The sequence below is a fragment of the Taudactylus pleione genome, unplaced genomic scaffold, assembly GCF_031769625.1.
Source record: "Taudactylus pleione unplaced genomic scaffold, aTauple2 ptg000251l, whole genome shotgun sequence".
In the NCBI taxonomy this organism is placed as follows: domain Eukaryota; kingdom Metazoa; phylum Chordata; class Amphibia; order Anura; family Myobatrachidae; genus Taudactylus; species Taudactylus pleione.
The window spans coordinates 417,510-434,287 of record NW_028284653.1 but is presented as its reverse complement, the minus strand read 5'-3'; the positions used below and the strand labels follow the sequence as shown (position 1 = coordinate 434,287).

Here is a 16,778-nt window from a genome sequence, read left to right as displayed (position 1 = left end):
TAATGTGTGTGTATACACACACACACACAAACGTATATATGTATGTATATATATATATATAAATACAAAGCACACACATATATATATATATATATATATATTGTATATTACACTCCTATTTATATATAATATATATATAAATAGCATGTAGAGCAGGCGGCACTCAATGCAAACATATCACAGGACACAGGTGTTGCCAACGTTTCAATGTTTATGTAAACATTTTCGTCAGGGCTGACGAAAATGTTTACATAAACATTGAAACGTTGGCAACACCTGTGTCCTGTGATATGTTTGCATCGAGTGCCGCCTGATCTACGTGCTGTACATCATATTCCAACGTGTTTGGTTTATGTGAGGAAGGCACCTGCGTTGTTTTCAATAAGCATCAGTGAGGAGTGCTGCCAGAGTGAATTATATATATATATATATATATATATATATTAGGGGTGAGCGGGTTCGGTTTTACTCGGTTCTTATCGCCACTTTACCGCAAATTTGGCTCGATTTTATTCGCTATCCAAAACACGTGTTCGGCGATAGCCAATAAAAAGATCTGAGTAAAACCGAACCCGCTCACCCCTAATATATATATATATATATATATATATGGATAAAAAGGTGGTATACGGCGCTAGTCCTTGTATAATGTCACTTCAAGTCTTTAATAAAGACAGGCACTCCCCAGTCCTTCAGGGTGGCAGCTCCTTTCTCCCAAATACTGCAGTTCCGGCAGTTGAAATCTATAGAGATAAAAAGTGGACAAAGAGCGCCTCCTAGTGCAATCTCGTACCAACTGCAAGACCCTTCACCAATAGTATACACCTATGTGATGGAGGTGTACCTTAGATAGTGGAATTAATCCACAACACAATCAGCATGAGACAACCAGTAATTTGTTCAGCACTTCCACTTCTCATTCAGAGCGAGAAACCTCGAGCCATGTGGCATTTTCTCAGAAATATTTCCACATATTCAGAAATGTGTGCTGTCAGGGAGTCAATGCCGGCCACTATTGGTCTCCCTGGAGGATTATCTAGGCACTTATGAATCTGCGGTGCAGCTCCAGAGCACTGGGGAGGGAGAAGGACTCATTATGTGGCAGGTGACACCTGTTTGTATGGTGGGGTAAGTCACTTTTCTCATTGTTGTAGATGTTGCGGCCATACCGCATTGGAGTGGGTACCGGGGTAATATATAATTAGTTTAATTGAGTGACGGACAATCATATGTATATATATATATATATATATATATATATATATTGTGATAGGATCACTGGTAAAGTGGTCTGTGGCAGGTACATTTGTCCCAGATTCCTGTCTTATGTGTTTTAAACCCCCAGGAGAAAGTCTGCAGTGTAGCAGGCTTGAGTCTCGGCATTTTGAAAAGCCGGTTTGGGACCTGGGGGTTGTGGGTGAGAGGAGAGGGAGGGCTCCACCCACGGCCACTCCAGGTTTTGGTTCTCGCAGCCTGGTAACAGGCTTGTTAGGGTTCCCACCTGAGAGTGGCCAATATAAGCCTTGTGTGTTTAGGGCTGAGTGTCTCACCTGGGAGAGCAGGCAGGGAGTTTGCTCAGAGACACTTGAAAACCTAACTGTGAGTGCTGTGCTGTGCCGTTGTTGCTGGTGAGGGCATTAGGCCCTGCCAGGTTCTGGTAGTGAGGGAACCACCTGTGAAGATAGTGCCCCGACAGGGCTAGGATTTATGTTTATGTTTTCTTTATGTTATTTCTGACATTGTACAATAAAGACTGGCGCCGACCAGCTTGAACTCACATCCAGACTGGTGTGCTGCTTCCCTGCTGCTGTGTGTGTGTGTAAGGAAGGAGACCTCTACCCAGGAGAGGGACCCCTAATCTGACTGTGTCACAATATGGTGGAGAATGCGCGCACCCACGCACACTGAAATTGCAGCGAGAGGAAAATTTTCCGTTTAAAAATTAAAGAGACAGACACCCAATTGGTGAGTGTGGAAATAAAACTGTGTCCTTGGAGTCCCATAGAGGAGGCGTCAGCCAATGCTCAGAGAGGCAAGGTTCAGCTTCCAACCTACACCCCAGGACAAAATGGAGGACATTATTAAGGCCTTGCTCCAAGCTACAGCAGCTCAGCAGGAGACAAACAGAGTTCAGCAGGAATCCACCAGGGTGCAACTGTTGGCCTTGGAGACAGCCCAGAGGAAACCCGCCAGGCCTTGGCGGAAAACAGCCGGGCCTTAGCGGAAAACAGCCAGGCCATAAAAGAGGTGGTACAGCACCTGGTCGCCCAGCCCAGAGATGTTACTACTGGTCCTCCCACCACCACTCACTCCATACGAGCCAGTCACTTCCTCCAAAAGATGACTTTGAGCGATGATGTGGAGGCCTACCTCACCGCATTTGAAAGAACGGCCGAAAGGGAGAGTTGGCCCAAGGAGCAGTGGGCAAGTCTTGTGGCACCGTTTCTGTCGGGGGAGCCACAAAAGGCCTATTTCGACTTATGCCTGGCTGATGCCAAGGACTATAAAAAACTAAAACAGGAGATCCTAACTCGCTTGGGAGTCACCACCTTTGTTCGTGCCCAACGGGTCCACCGCTGGGAGTTCTATATGGATAAGCCTCCACGTTCACAGATGCATGACCTCGTCCATCTGTCCTCAAAATGGCTACAGCCCGAGACGCTGACGGGACCACAGATCGTGGAAAGGGTCATGATGGACCGGTACCTGCGGTCATTACCTGTGACTCTGCGCAAGTGGGTGAGCCATGCAGACCCTAAGTCCGCGGACCAGTTGGTCGAGCTGGTGGAGAGGTACGTGGCGGCTGAGGAGCTGATGAGTATGCCCCACCGAGCCCCGATGGTGCACCGGCGAACTCCCACAGACACTGGTAAGACTGTTCCAGGGGAGAAGGGTGCTGGGCGGTGGAATGTACCTAAGACTGAGGGTGTAGAACCTGGAGACAGGCCTGCCAGGCCGGGAAGGTTCTTGCCCCGTAAACGACTAGACATTAATATGACTCAGTGTTTCCGATGTGGTGGCTTTGGCCATATTGCTGCTAATTGTTCACTTACAACTGAACCTATGCAATGTGATACTGCTCATGTCTACCGCAGGGGGTCTTTCTTTGCACAGATAGCCTGTACGGCTGACCGGCAGGCTAAGACTGATAAGCACATGTGTGTACTCACTGTGGATGGCAACCGAGTAGAGGCACTGTTAGACTCTGGTAGCTTGGTGACACTTATAAAAGCTGAGCTGGTGAACCCCTTGCGGCGTGAGGGGAAAACTGTTGGTGTGACCTGTATACATGGGGATACTCGATATTATGTTACTGCCGAGGTGAACATTGAGACACTAGGTGGTTCTGCTATAGTTTCTGTGGGTTTGGTGCATGGTCTTATGTACGATGCAATATTGGGGAGAGACTTTGCTCACTTCTGGAAGTTGTGGGAAAGCCGTTTTGTTCCAGAGGTGAACAACCCCGATCCATTTGAGAAGGTTGTCGATGTATTTTAGGAGGGAGTTTCTTCTGAGTCAGAGTTATTCCCTTTTTCTACTATGATTGGCGAACTAGAGAATGCGGAGAATGTGCCTCCCATTGAGGTGGGAAGTGTTGTTGGGCCAGTTGATCGTCTGCCTGATTTAGAGGTCAGAAGAGAGGTCTTTGCCGTGGAGCAGTTGAATGACCCTACTTTGGTAAAAGCCAGGGAGAATGTAAAAGTAGTTGATGGTAAACCTGTAGACCCTGATAGTCCTTTGTCCTATCCCCACATGGCAATATGGCAAGATTTGTTATACCAGGTGACTAAGAAGGGGGAAGATGTTGTGGAACAACTAATAGTTCCCAAAGCCTACAGAAGAACAGTGTTGGATCTGGCCCATGGTCATATAACAGCAGGCCATCTAGGGGTAGAGAAAACCACTGAGCGAATAATGCAGAGGTTTTTCTGGCCCGGGCTGCATAAAGAGGTATCTGACTTTTGCGCATCCTGCCCTGAGTGTCAGTATCATGCTCCCAGGCCACATTTTAAGGGTCCAGTAGTTCCATTGCCTATTATAGAGGTGCCGTTTGAAAGAATAGCGATGGATTTGGTTGGACCCTTGATGAAGTCTGCCAGGGGACACCAGTATATTCTGGTCATAATGGATTACGCTACCAGGTACCCGGAAGCAATCCCGTTGTGCAATACATCAACCAAGACCATTGCCAGAGAGCTAGTTCATGTCTTTAGCAGGCTGGGTATACCTAAGGAGATACTAACTGACCAGGGTACACCGTTTATGTCAAAAGTCATTAAAGAGTTATGCCGCCTGTTCAAAATTGAACAGTTAAGAACTTTGGTTTATCACCCCCAAACCGATGGGCTGGTCGAGAGGTTTAACAAGATGTTAAAACACATGTTTAGGAAAGTGGTCGACAAGGATGGTAGGGATTGGGATTACTTATTGCCGTATTTATTGTTGGCCATAAGAGAAGTTCCCCAGTCCTCCACCGGGTTTTCACCCTTCGACTTGTTGTATGGGAGACACCCAAGGGGGTTACTAGACATTGCCAAAGAGACATGGGAGGGGCAGTCTAGTCCTTACAAAACGGTGATTGAGTATGTTTCTCAAATGCAGGAGAGAATTGCTGTGGTAGTGCCGATAGTGAGAGAGCACCTGGAACAAGCTCAACAGGCACAGCAGAGGGTATACAACCGCAATGCTCAGTTACGCAGCTTTGCTCCTGGGGACAGAGTGTTAGTATTGGTTCCCACTGTGGAAAATAAACTTTTGGCTAAATGGCAAGGGCCCTTTGAAATCTTAGAAAGAGTGGGGCAGGTCAATTACAAAGTTTACCAGCCGGGGAAAAGAAAGCCGGAACAGATATACCATATAAATCTATTAAAGCCCTGGAAAGATAGAACGGTACTGTCGGCCGTCCGAGCCCCTCCAGTAAATCCTGGGCCCTTAGTTCCCGAAGTGACAGTGGCAAAAACCCTGTTGGCAATTCAACAACAAGAGGTCAAGGAGTTTCTGATCAGAAATAGGGTGCTGTTCTCTGACGTACCTGGGAAAACCTCGGTCATTAAACATGACATCATCACTGACCCAGGGGTTAAAGTTAATCTAAAGCCCTATAGGTTACCAGAAGCACAAAGAGAATCGGTGTCGAAAGAAATTAAAAATATGCTAGAGTTAGGGGTTATTGAAGAATCACATAGTGAATGGTCAAGTCTCATTGTGTTGATTCCAAAGCCCGACGGGAGTGTGTATTTCTGCAATGACTTCCGAAAGTTGAACAGTGTTTCAAAATTCGAAGCCTACCCGATGCCAAGAGTGGATGAACTGATTGAGAGACTAGGGACGGCAAGGTATTTAACCACTCTTGACCTAACCAAAGGGTATTGGCAAGTACCGTTAACCGAGAGCGCCAAACAAAAGACAGCTTTTTCAGCGCCAGAGGGCTTGTTTCAGTACAAGATGTTGCCCTTCGGGCTACATGGGGCACCTGCTACCTTCCAAAGAATGATGGACAGGATTCTAAGGCCCCATAGATGGTATACGGCTGCTTATCTGGATGACGTGGTCATTCATAGTCCTGATTGGCAGTCTCACTTACCCAGGGTACAAGCAGTGTTGGACTCCATCTATAAGGCAGGTTTGACAGCCAACCCAAAAAAGTGTTGTCTAGGCATGGAGGAAGTAAAATATCTGGGATACACCATTGGCAGAGGCCTGATAAAGCCTCAGCTCAATAAAGTTGATGCCATACAAAACTGGCCACGGCCTCTGAATAAGAAGCAGGTGAGAGCCTTCTTGGGAATTACGGGGTACTACAGGAGGTTTATACCCAACTTTGCCACCATGGCAGTCCCACTGACTGACCTGACCAAAGGCAAACAAAAAGTCATGGTAGAATGGAGTCCTGAGGCAGAGAAAGCTTTTCAGGAGTTGAAAGTAGCGTTGTGTTCCCAACCAGTCCTGATGACTCCTAAGTTTGAAAGGGAATTCATAGTACAAACCGATGCATCAGAAGTAGGTATAGGAGCGGTCAAGTCCCAGAACAAGGAGGGTGAGGAACACCCTATTTTCTATCTAAGCAGAAAGTTGAATGTACATGAGAGAAACTATGCCACAGTGGAGAAGGAGGCGTTGGCCATAAAGTGGCCATTAGAGGCTCTCAGGTACTACTTGGTCGGAAGAAAGTTCAAATTGATCTCTGACCATGCCCCTCTGAAGTGGATGTCTGAAAATAAGGACAGTAATGCGAGAATTACGAGATGGTTCTTGGCGTTACAAACTTTTAAATTTTCAGTGGAACACAGACCAGGAAGGCAGCTGGCCAATGCAGACGCGTTGTCACGCGTTCATTGTTTGGGGGCTTCAGTTGTTCCGCCCCACAGGTCGAAACAAAGGGGGGGGGATATGTGATAGGAACACTGGTAAAGTGGTCTGTGGCAGGTACATTTGTCCCAGATTCCTGTCTTATGTGTTTTAAACCCCCAGGAGAAAGTCTGCAGTGTAGCAGGCTTGAGTCTCAGCTTTTTGAAAAGCCGGTTTGGGACCTGGGGGTTGTGGGTGAGAGGAGAGGGAGGGCTCCACCCATGGCCACTCCAGGTTTTGGTTCTCGCAGCCTGGTAACAGGCTTGTTAGGGTTCCCACCTGAGAGTGGCCAATATAAGCCTTGTGTGTTTAGGGCTGAGTGTCTCACCTGGGAGAGCAGGCAGGGAGTTTGCTCAGAGACACTTGAAAACCTAACTGTGAGTGTTGTGCTGTGCCGTTGTTGCTGGTGAGGGCATTAGGCCCTGCCAGGTTCTGGTAGTGAGGGAACCACCTGTGAAGTTAGTGCCCCGACAGGGCTAGGATTTATGTTTATGTTTTCTTTATGTTATTTCTGACATTGTACAATAAAGACTGGCGCCGACCAGCTTGTACTCGCATCCAGACTGGTGTGCTGCTTCCCTGCTGCTGTGTGTGTATGTAAGGAAGGAGATCTCTACCCAGGAGAGGGACCCCTAATCTGACTGTGTCACAATATATATAAATAGTATATAACACACACATAGGGGTAAATTTACTAAGAATCGAGTTTGGGCGAGTTAGCAATCTCACGCGAGTTTAACCTGTTTTTCCGACTCGCAAATTTACTAAGGGCAAACACATGTGAACTTGCAGTAAACAGATATCAAAACTCGCATGAGTTTACAAATCTCGACCAAATACACCATCGTCAAAACTCGCAAGTGCTTTCCATAGAAAGTATCACAACTCGCAAATTTACCAAGATTTGAGTTTTGAAACTCGCAAGGGAAATTGACAAACTCACACCAAAATAGACTTTTGAAATAGACGACCTCCTGAGGTGAGTGTTTGCGTGAGTTTGGATGTGTCTGCAAGTGTTCACATGTATTTCTATTTGCAATTAGTGGCCACACAATGATGATGCCTATAAAAGGTTCCAAGGTTGCTGCATTGCTTTGTGTGCAGCTAAAATGGCAGAGTTTTGTTCCACTGCTGTCAACTGAATGTGGCTGGGTTTTCAGAGACTCTACCACAAGACTGAAAACAACCAGGAGCAAGAAACTGAGCAGGCTCAGGAGGTAATGCAGGTACCAGAGAGGCTGCGCAGTCCACGTTTTTTTTGGAGGCGTTTGAACCTGAACGCATTGGCCGATGTCGAGGTCATACAGATGTTCCGGCTGAACTGTAACAACATATTCCATCTGTATGACTCGTCAAACAGGACCTAGACCCTGACACAGCACATTCCCACTCTGTCTCAGGCCTGCATTAGCTTCTGGCTGTGCTGCACTTTCTGGCTACTGGGAATTTTCAGTCTGTCACTGGTAGAGTTCTTGGTATATCCCAGTCCACATTTTCAAGATATCTAACCCAGGTACTGGTGGCATTTCAACCACTAATGGATTCCTGCATCTGCTTCCCTAGCCACGAGACACAGTGGCATGCTGTCAGGGTAGCTTTTTATAGCATGGCAGGCATGCCAAATGTCTTGGGCGCTATTGACTGCACACACATTGAGCTGAGCCCACCTAGAGGGCGGGCGCACATTTACCTCATAAAAAAGGACACTTCTACCTCATAAAAAAGGTAACTTCTCTGAGACAAAAATACTCATCACGAAATATTAAATATCTTACTATGTGATGAAAGTGCAAAGTGAATTTTATATATGTGAAAAATAAATATATAAAAGGTGTATCAATTATATTGATATTACTCCACTATGTTCCACTGTTGATAATATATTTTCTAGTGGTCAATATATATTTGCATAAGGGTATATGAATATCCTAATGATATCTCTGGATATAATAAATCCTTAGGAGTGGTATTCTATTAAATCATTTATAAGAAATGTAATTGTTCCAATCTTGAATAATTGTATCTATTTGTTAATACATTTCTTGCAAATTGAAATTATCATAGTGTATGTTATTATAACTGATGTTGCAAGAAGACATCAATCATTCATACCACTAAATGAGACTTCTTATTGTAATATTTTTTCCGGAGTAAATGATAATAAATCTTATTATTTATTATTCTGATGTTCGTATGTTGATTTTTAGATCAAGCCTGGTATTTTATCTTCTTCCCGCATATATATGTCATAGTTTATAATTATCTAGTATGTGACTTAAGCTGTACGTATCAATGATTCATTATTCACTTCCGTATCATCCAATAAAGGCACATCTCCCACTGTGCATGAATGTGCTGTCGTTACAGTGCAGTGATTTCATCTCGGCCTCTGTCAAGTGGTTTGTGATGCAAAAATGAAAATCATGAGTGTTGTAGTTGGCTACCCTGGCTCATGTCATGATGCCTTCATCCTCAGGCAATCATCCCTTCATGAACGTTTTGAGGCCGGGCAAATGCTGGAGGGATGGTTGCTGGGTCAGTACCTTTGTCAGTGTCACTTTTCTGTTTTGTACATGTATGTATGTATGTATGTATGTATATATATATATATATATATATATATATATACAGTCAGGTCCATAAATATTGGGACATTGACAGAATTTTAATATTTTGGCATCTATTCACCACCACAATGGCTTTGAAATGAAACAAAGAAGATGTGCTTTAACTGCAGACTTTCAGATTTAATTTGAGGGTAATTACAACCAAATCAGATGAACAGTGTAGGAATTACAACGGTTTCTATATGTGCCTCCCACTTTTTAAGGGGCCAAAAGTAATGGGACAAACTAAACAATCCTAAATCTAACTTTCACTTTTTAATACTTTGTTGCAAATCCTTTGCAAGCAATTACAGCCAGAAGTCTGGAATGCATAGACATCACCAGACGTTGGGTTTCATCCCTGGTGATGTTCTGCCAGGCCTCTACTGCAAATGTCTTCAGTTCCTGCTTGTTCTTGGTGCATTTTCCCTTCAGTTTCGTCTTCATCAAGTGAAATGCATGCTCAATCGGATTCATTTCAGAGGATTGACTTGCCCATTGCATAACATTCCACTTTTTAGCCTTAAAAGACTCTTTGGTTGCTTTTGCAGTATGCTTCGGGTCATTGTCCATCTGCACTGTGAAGCGCCGTCCAATGAGTTCTGAAGCATTTGACTGAATATGAGCATATAATATTGCCCGAAACACTTCAGAATTCATTCTGCTGCTTTTGTCAGCAGTCACATCATCAATAAATACAAAGGAACCAGTTCCATTGGCAGCCATACATGCCCATGCCATGACACTACCACCACCATGCTTCACTGATGAGGTGGTATGTTTTGGATCATGAGCAGTTCCTTTCCTTCTCCATACTCTTCTCTTCCCATCACTCTGGTACAAGTTGATCTTTGTCTCATCTGTCCATAGGATGTTGCTCCAGAACTATAATGGCTTTTTTAGATGTTGTTTAGCAAACTCTAATCTGGTCTTCCTGTTTTTGAGGTTCCCAATGGTTTACATCTTGTGGTGAACCCTCTATATTCACTCTTGTGAAGTCTTCTCTTGATTGTTGACTTTGACACATATACACCTACCTCCTGGAGAGTGTTCTTGATTTGGCCAACTGTTGTGAAGGGGTTTTTCTTCACCAGGGAAATAATTCTTCTGTCATCCAGCACAGTTGTTTTTCGTGGTCTTCCGGGTCTTTTGGTGTTGCTGAGATCTCCGGTGCGTTCTTTCTTTTTAAGAATGTTCCAAACAGTTGATTTGGCCACACCTAATGTTTTTGCTATCTCTCTGATGGGTTTGTTCTGATTTTTCAGCCTAATGATGGCTTGCTTCACTGATAGTGACAGCTCTTTGGATCTCATATTGAGAGTCGACAGCAACTGATTCCAAATGCAAATGTCATACCTAGAATCAACTCCAGACCTTTTACCTGCTTAATTGATAATGAAATAACGAGGGAAAAGCCCACACCTGTCCATGAAATAGCTTTTGAGTTGATAGTCCAATTACTTTTGGCCCCTTCAAAAGTGTGAGGCACATATAGAAACCGTTGTATTTCCTACACCGTTCACCTGATTTGGATGTAATTATCCTCAAATTAAATCTGAAAGTCTGCAGTTAAAGCACATCTTGTTTGTTTCATTTCAAAGCCATTGTGCTGGTGAATAGAGGCCAAAATATTAAAATTCTGTCAATGTCCCAGTATTTATGCACCTGACTGTATATATATATATATATATTAGGGGTGTACACCGGCCACTTTTCGTGTTTTGTGTTTTGGTTTTGGATCTGGATCTTTCTTCGTGTTTTGGATCTGGATTGGTTTTGCCAAAACCACCCTTCGGTGTTTTGGGTTATGGGTTTTGTGTTTTGGATCTGTATTTTTTTTTAAAAAAAGCATAAAAACAGCTAAAATCACAGAATGTGTTGATTTTTCTGCTCCTATGCTATTATTAACCTCAAAAACCTTAATTTCCACTCATTTCCAGTCTATTCTAAACACCTCACACCTCACAATAGTGTTTTTATGTCCAAAAGGTTGCACCGAGGTAGATGGATGACTATGCTAAGCGACACGAGTGGGCGGCACAAACACGTGGCTCATCTAGGAGTGACACTGCAGATGGGGCAACTCAGATAAAAGAGAGCCAGTTTGTACAGGGGCCTCCAAATTGCCTCTTTTTCCTGCCAGTACAGGTACGGACTGTCTGACATGCCTACTTGGATGCTGTCAGCGATATAATCCTTTAACAGACAGACGCACGCTTGTCGCTGCTGCTTTGAGGATGCAGGTGCGGCTACAGCCCCACACAATTCACAAAGACAGAAAAAAATAAGAATTTTTTAATTTTTTGTGGACTGCACTTTGGGGGTTACACCACCCTTTAACAGACAGACGCACGCTTGTCGCTGCTGCTTCGAGGATGCATGTGCGGCTACAGCCCACACATTTCACAAAGACAGAAAAAAAAGAAGAATTTTTTTATTGTTTGTGGAGCGCACTTTGAGGGTTACACCACCCTTTAACAGACAGACGCACGCTTGTCACTGCTGCTTTGAAGATGCAGGTGCGGCTAGAGCCCACACAATTCACAAAGAGAAAAAAAAAGAATAATTTTTTCATTGTTTGTGGAGCGCACTTTGAGGGTTACAAAACCCTTTAACAGACAGACGCATGCTTGTCGCTTCTGTTTGACGCTTCTGCTTGAGGATGCAGGTGCGGCTACAACCCACACAATTCACAAAGACAGAAAAAAAAGAATAATTTTTTTATTGTTTGTGGAGCGCACTTTGAGGGTTACACCACCCTTTAACAGACAGACGCACGCTTGTCGCTGCTGCTTTGAGGATGCAGGTGCGGCTACAGCCCACACATTTCACAAAGACAGAAAAAAAAGAAGAATTTTTTTATATTGTTTGGAGTGCACTTTGGGGGTTACAGCACCCTTTAACGGACAAGCCAGCCAGCCCTTTACTTATGACACAGGCGCACGCAGTTGCTGAATGGCAAAAGTGGCCAGAAATTTTTCGGGCCACCCAAAGCGTCTCCTGCACGCCCCTGACGCTTTTCAGAAAATTCTGCACCGCCAAGTTTATTGTGTGAGCAAAATATGGGACATGCTAGAATTTGCCCAGATGTAATGCCCGCACAATATTGGTGGCGTTGTCAGATATCACAAATCCCCAGGAGAGTGTAAGTGGGGTAAGCCACTGGGCGATGATTTCCCTCAGTTTCTCTAAGAGGTTGTCAGCGGTGTGCCTCTTACTGAAACCGGTGATACACAGCATAGCCTGCCTTGGAACGAGGTGGCATTTCTGAGATGCTGCTACTGGTGACGCTGATGTTGTTGCTGCGTAAGGTGATACATTTACCCAGTTGGCTGTCACAGTCATAAAGTCCTTAGTCTGCCCTGTTCCACTTGTCCACATGTCCGTGGTTAAGTGGACATTGGGTACAACCGCATTTTTCAGGACACTTTTTCTGACGTTTCTGTACAGTCTCAGTATCGCCTGCCTAGTGAAGTGGAATCTAGGCGGGATTTGGAACCGGGGACACGCTACCTCCATCAATTGTCTAAATCCCACTGCACTAATGGCGGATACTGGACGCACGTCTAACACCAACATAGCAGTCAAGGCCTCAGTTATACGTTTTGCTTCAGGATGACTGCTGTCGTACTTCATCCTCCTCGCTAAGGACTGTTGGAGTGTCAATTGTTTAGTAAAAGTAGTGGTGTTCCTACTTCCTCTGGGATGATGAACAACTCCCAGCAGCAGCAACAGCACTAGGAGGAAGTGGTTCTTTCCCTATTTTATTTTTATCGGAGAAAGTTTGGTCCTCCATTTATGTTATATTGATATATACGTGCGGCTAAGGCGCACACAAACACAGAAATTAATTTTTTATTTTTCTTGGAGACTAGTGCACTTTGTGGGTTACACTACCCTTTACGAAATGAGCCAGCCGGCCCTTTACTTATGGGACACAGGCGGACGCTTGGCGCTGCTCCTTTGTTGATGCACGTGTAGCCACAGTGCACACAATTCACAAACACAGAAAATATTTTTTTATTTGGTTTGGAGTGCACTTTGGGGGTTACAGCACCCTTTAACGGTCAAGCCAGCTGGCCCTTTACTTATGACACAGGCGCACGCTTGGTGCTACTTTGTTGATGCACGTGCGGCTACTGCGCACACAATTCACAGACACAAAAATATATATTTTTTGATTTTTTTTGGAGTGCACTTTGGGGGTTACAGCACCCTTTAACGGACAAGCCAGCTGGCCCTTTACTTATGGGACACAGGCACACACTTGGCGCTGCTCCTTTGTTGATGCACGTGCAGCCATAGTGCACACAATTCACAAACACAGAAAATATTTTTTTATCTGGTTTGGAGTGCACTTTGGGGGTTACAGCACCCTTTAACGGTCAAGCCAGCCGGACCTTGCTCTTATGACACAGGTGCACACTTGACGCTACTTTGTTGATGCACGTGCGGCTATTGCACACACAATTCACAAACACAGAAATTTTTATTTATTTTTTTGCACTTGGGGGGAGCACCCCTGATGGACAGAGCACCCCCTGGACAACACTACAGCACCCCTTTAGGACTGGGACACTGCACAGGACTTTGGAATGGACACAGCCCCTATGGACAACTCACTGCACAACACAGTCCAGCCAGCCCCTATGGACTTTGGAGGAGTGGACACAGCCCCTATGGACAATAGCAGCACAGCACAACACAGCCAGCCCCTATGGACTGTGGAGGAGTGGACACAGCCCCTATGGACAACAGCAGCAAAGCACAACACAGCCAGCCCCTATGGACTTTGGAGGAGTGCACACAGTCTCTATGGATAACAGCAGCACAGCGCAGCACAGCACAGCACAACACTACACTGCACTACACTACACTACACAGCCCAGCCAGCCCTAACTCCCACCCTCCCTCTTCACTGTCCACAGCCGAGTGAGAAAATGGCGCCGACGTGGGTACCTTATATAGAATCCAAAACCCGCGAGACTCGGAAGGCGGGATGATGACGTTTTGCCTCGATTTCAGATCCGAGTCAGGCGGGAAAAGTCGAGCCTGACTCGGATCGGCCTCGGATCATGGGGGCTCGGGGGGGGTTCGGATTTCAGAAATCCGAACCCGCTCACCCCTAATATATATATATATATATATATATATATATATATATATATATATATTGCTGTTTTTTTCTTTCAAGTGATGCTGGGTATGGGTTTTTTAGTTGGCTTCTGACTCTGTTGTCACTTCCAGATTCTTCTGCTGAGCATAATTATAATCATGCCCATAAGTCCAATCGATCTGTGATAGAGCGGACATTTGGCCTGCTGAAATCTCGCTTCCGATGTCTTGATAAATCTGGAGGCCATTTGTTATATTTTTGTTTAAAAGTGTCAGACATTGTGCTCAGCTGCTGTCTTTTGCATAATTTGTGTTTGCAGCAGCAGCTTCCGGCTGATTATGCATTAGACAGTGAGCAGGCAGGGGACTCGGGTATCTGGTGACAATTTGAGCACAGAGAGTGGGAGGCAGATCAGGCTCCAGCTCATCACTCAGCATTTCAGCAGTAAGTATCATCTCTTGTAACCTAACCCTGTTTTTGCCATAATAATTTAATTTCACCTTGTACTTGTGGATTAATGTTTTGCAATAATGTACACGTTAGTATTTGGCAATCACATACATCAGAAATGTTATGTGTCCACCATGTCGGCCCCATTAAATGTGACAACATTAACTTTTGATGGGTTGCTTACTTGCCTAGGCCTCCTGCAAAGATAATACACTTTCTTGGAAATAGCAGCATAGTTAGATACTAGGTTTGTGGGCACTGAAATATAGCTAGATTAACTAATATGCATTGTGGTACCCAAGATATCTATTGTAAAAATAACTTAAGGCAAAACAAAACCCCAAATTGGTCATTTATCTTTATTGCAAATGTGTTTGGGGTCACACTTTACCAGTTTTTAATGTTTCACATACAATAAAAAATAATAAATTAGTAATCAAGTGGTGCAAATGTATAAGGGACAATATTGCTCATATTTATGACATAGTACAATGGTTGTCTTTAGGTTTTAGGGATCTGTTTACTAAGGAGTGTTAGGAGACAGAGTGAAAAGTGATAAGGTTCCAACCAATCAGCTCCTAACTGCCATCTCACAGGCTGTGTTTGAAAAATTACAGTTAGGAGCTGATTGGCTGGCACCTTATCACTTTTCACTCTGTCTCCTAACACTGCTTAGTAAATAGACCCCTTAATCATTGTCATTAGTTTCCAAATGTGTGCTTATTAATATTTACTTCATTTTTACCACTCTTGCCCACAGCAATCTGATTTGCAAAACAAGGTAAGTTTGGACTGGTTTGCACTATATTTTGGATGTTCTGTGCCCTAAAAGCCTTTAGTTGCAATTTGTAATTTGAAAGTTTAAAGAAAACTTATTGTAACATGTGTTATTACAAAGGTTGTGTGTTGAATAAGAAACCTACATGTACCCTTTTATGAACTAAAAATACTCTCATCATGGTGTACACTCACTATAACGTGGTTCAGATGTACACATAAGTCTAATTTAATAGCCTAAAAAATAGTGTATGTTTGCAAAAGGAGCAACCAAAAAACATGTTCCCTTGTGATACACATACATATACACTCAGAAGATGTAGACACAATAATGTGTTTGAAATTTGGCTATTACTTATATGTTATTCTCTACATGTAAAAAACACATATAATTTTGAAGGCTAGAATAGTTCAGACTTTATACGTATTTTTTTTTTACACCAAACATTTTTAGTCAAGTTGCAAGGCCACAAAAAGTGCACATTTACATGGTTAGGTGGTCTAAAAAATTACAGTCAACAAGGCCGACTTACACACACTAAAATAATGTATTTGGTTTGGCCATAACTGTTGTTGTTTAACACCTACCCCTAGGTGGAACTTTACCACCACGACCCACTTGCATTCTACCTCTAATGCGTGGTGTCCATCTTGGGGGTGTGCTTGCAAGTGTATTTGTCTGGGATGTGCTGACCCCCGAAGTGCTCATGTTTGGGTCAGGTAAGTGCCCTAAGATTTGTGTACCAAAATTAATAATTGAGGCATTTATGTCACATAGAGCATTGTTCTGGTTCTCCAGCAAATGCAAGAAAGTTGCATGAAAACGGTTGTTAGCTTCATGATATCTTTCTTGGTTTTCCTGTATCACTAATTTGCTCAAGCAGTTGGCCACTCGTGTGTGTTGTACTGTTTGTCCAGACAGAGACCTATTACGCCTGTGTGAATGTTTGTTTAACATATTAATTGGGCTTACTTGGATGGTAAGCAGATTGAGCTGCAGCTTCTGATACTCTAACATACCTTGGTAATAGGACAGGTCAGGCTGACCAGGAGGAGGATAAGGTGGAGTATGGGTTGCCTGTAGTCATGGTGTTGACTGATGTTCTGTTTGCTGAGTTTGCATGGATGGAGTCACAGATACCATTCTCAGAGTAACCACATCATCATCTGCCTCTGCAGGTTCCAAATTGCTGCTGTCTTCCACCAGAAGCGCAGGTGTGCCATGCAAGCCTAACAAAGAGATTTGGGTAAGTATTGTTTGCATCACACATAATTAAGAATAATACACAATGCTTTTACGCCTAACTTGGCACTGGAAATCTTAATTTAATGTTTCATCTTATTGAATGCATCACTGTGCTGCCAATGTTTTTTTCTGCCTTGATTTTGTGTAAAAAAAAACACCTAAATCTAGAGGCAAGGGGTGTGGATTAAGTGGAACAACATTGACCTTCTAAAAACACCAGCAACAACATTTAACC

At 43.9% G+C, this 16,778-nt stretch overlaps 1 long non-coding RNA gene across 1 annotated transcript in view; it reads left to right on the top strand.

The window, feature by feature from the left end:
- The window catches only part of LOC148515237 (uncharacterized), a 41,055-nt gene extending 24,510 nt beyond the window's left edge, over positions 1-16,545 (top strand). Inside the window, exons 2-4 of the long non-coding RNA XR_015879420.1 lie at positions 15,281-15,301; positions 15,892-16,017; positions 16,477-16,545. This is a non-coding gene — a long non-coding RNA (uncharacterized LOC148515237). The remainder of the gene's footprint in view (positions 1-15,280; positions 15,302-15,891; positions 16,018-16,476) is intronic.
- The last annotated feature ends 233 nt before the right edge of the window (positions 16,546-16,778 follow it).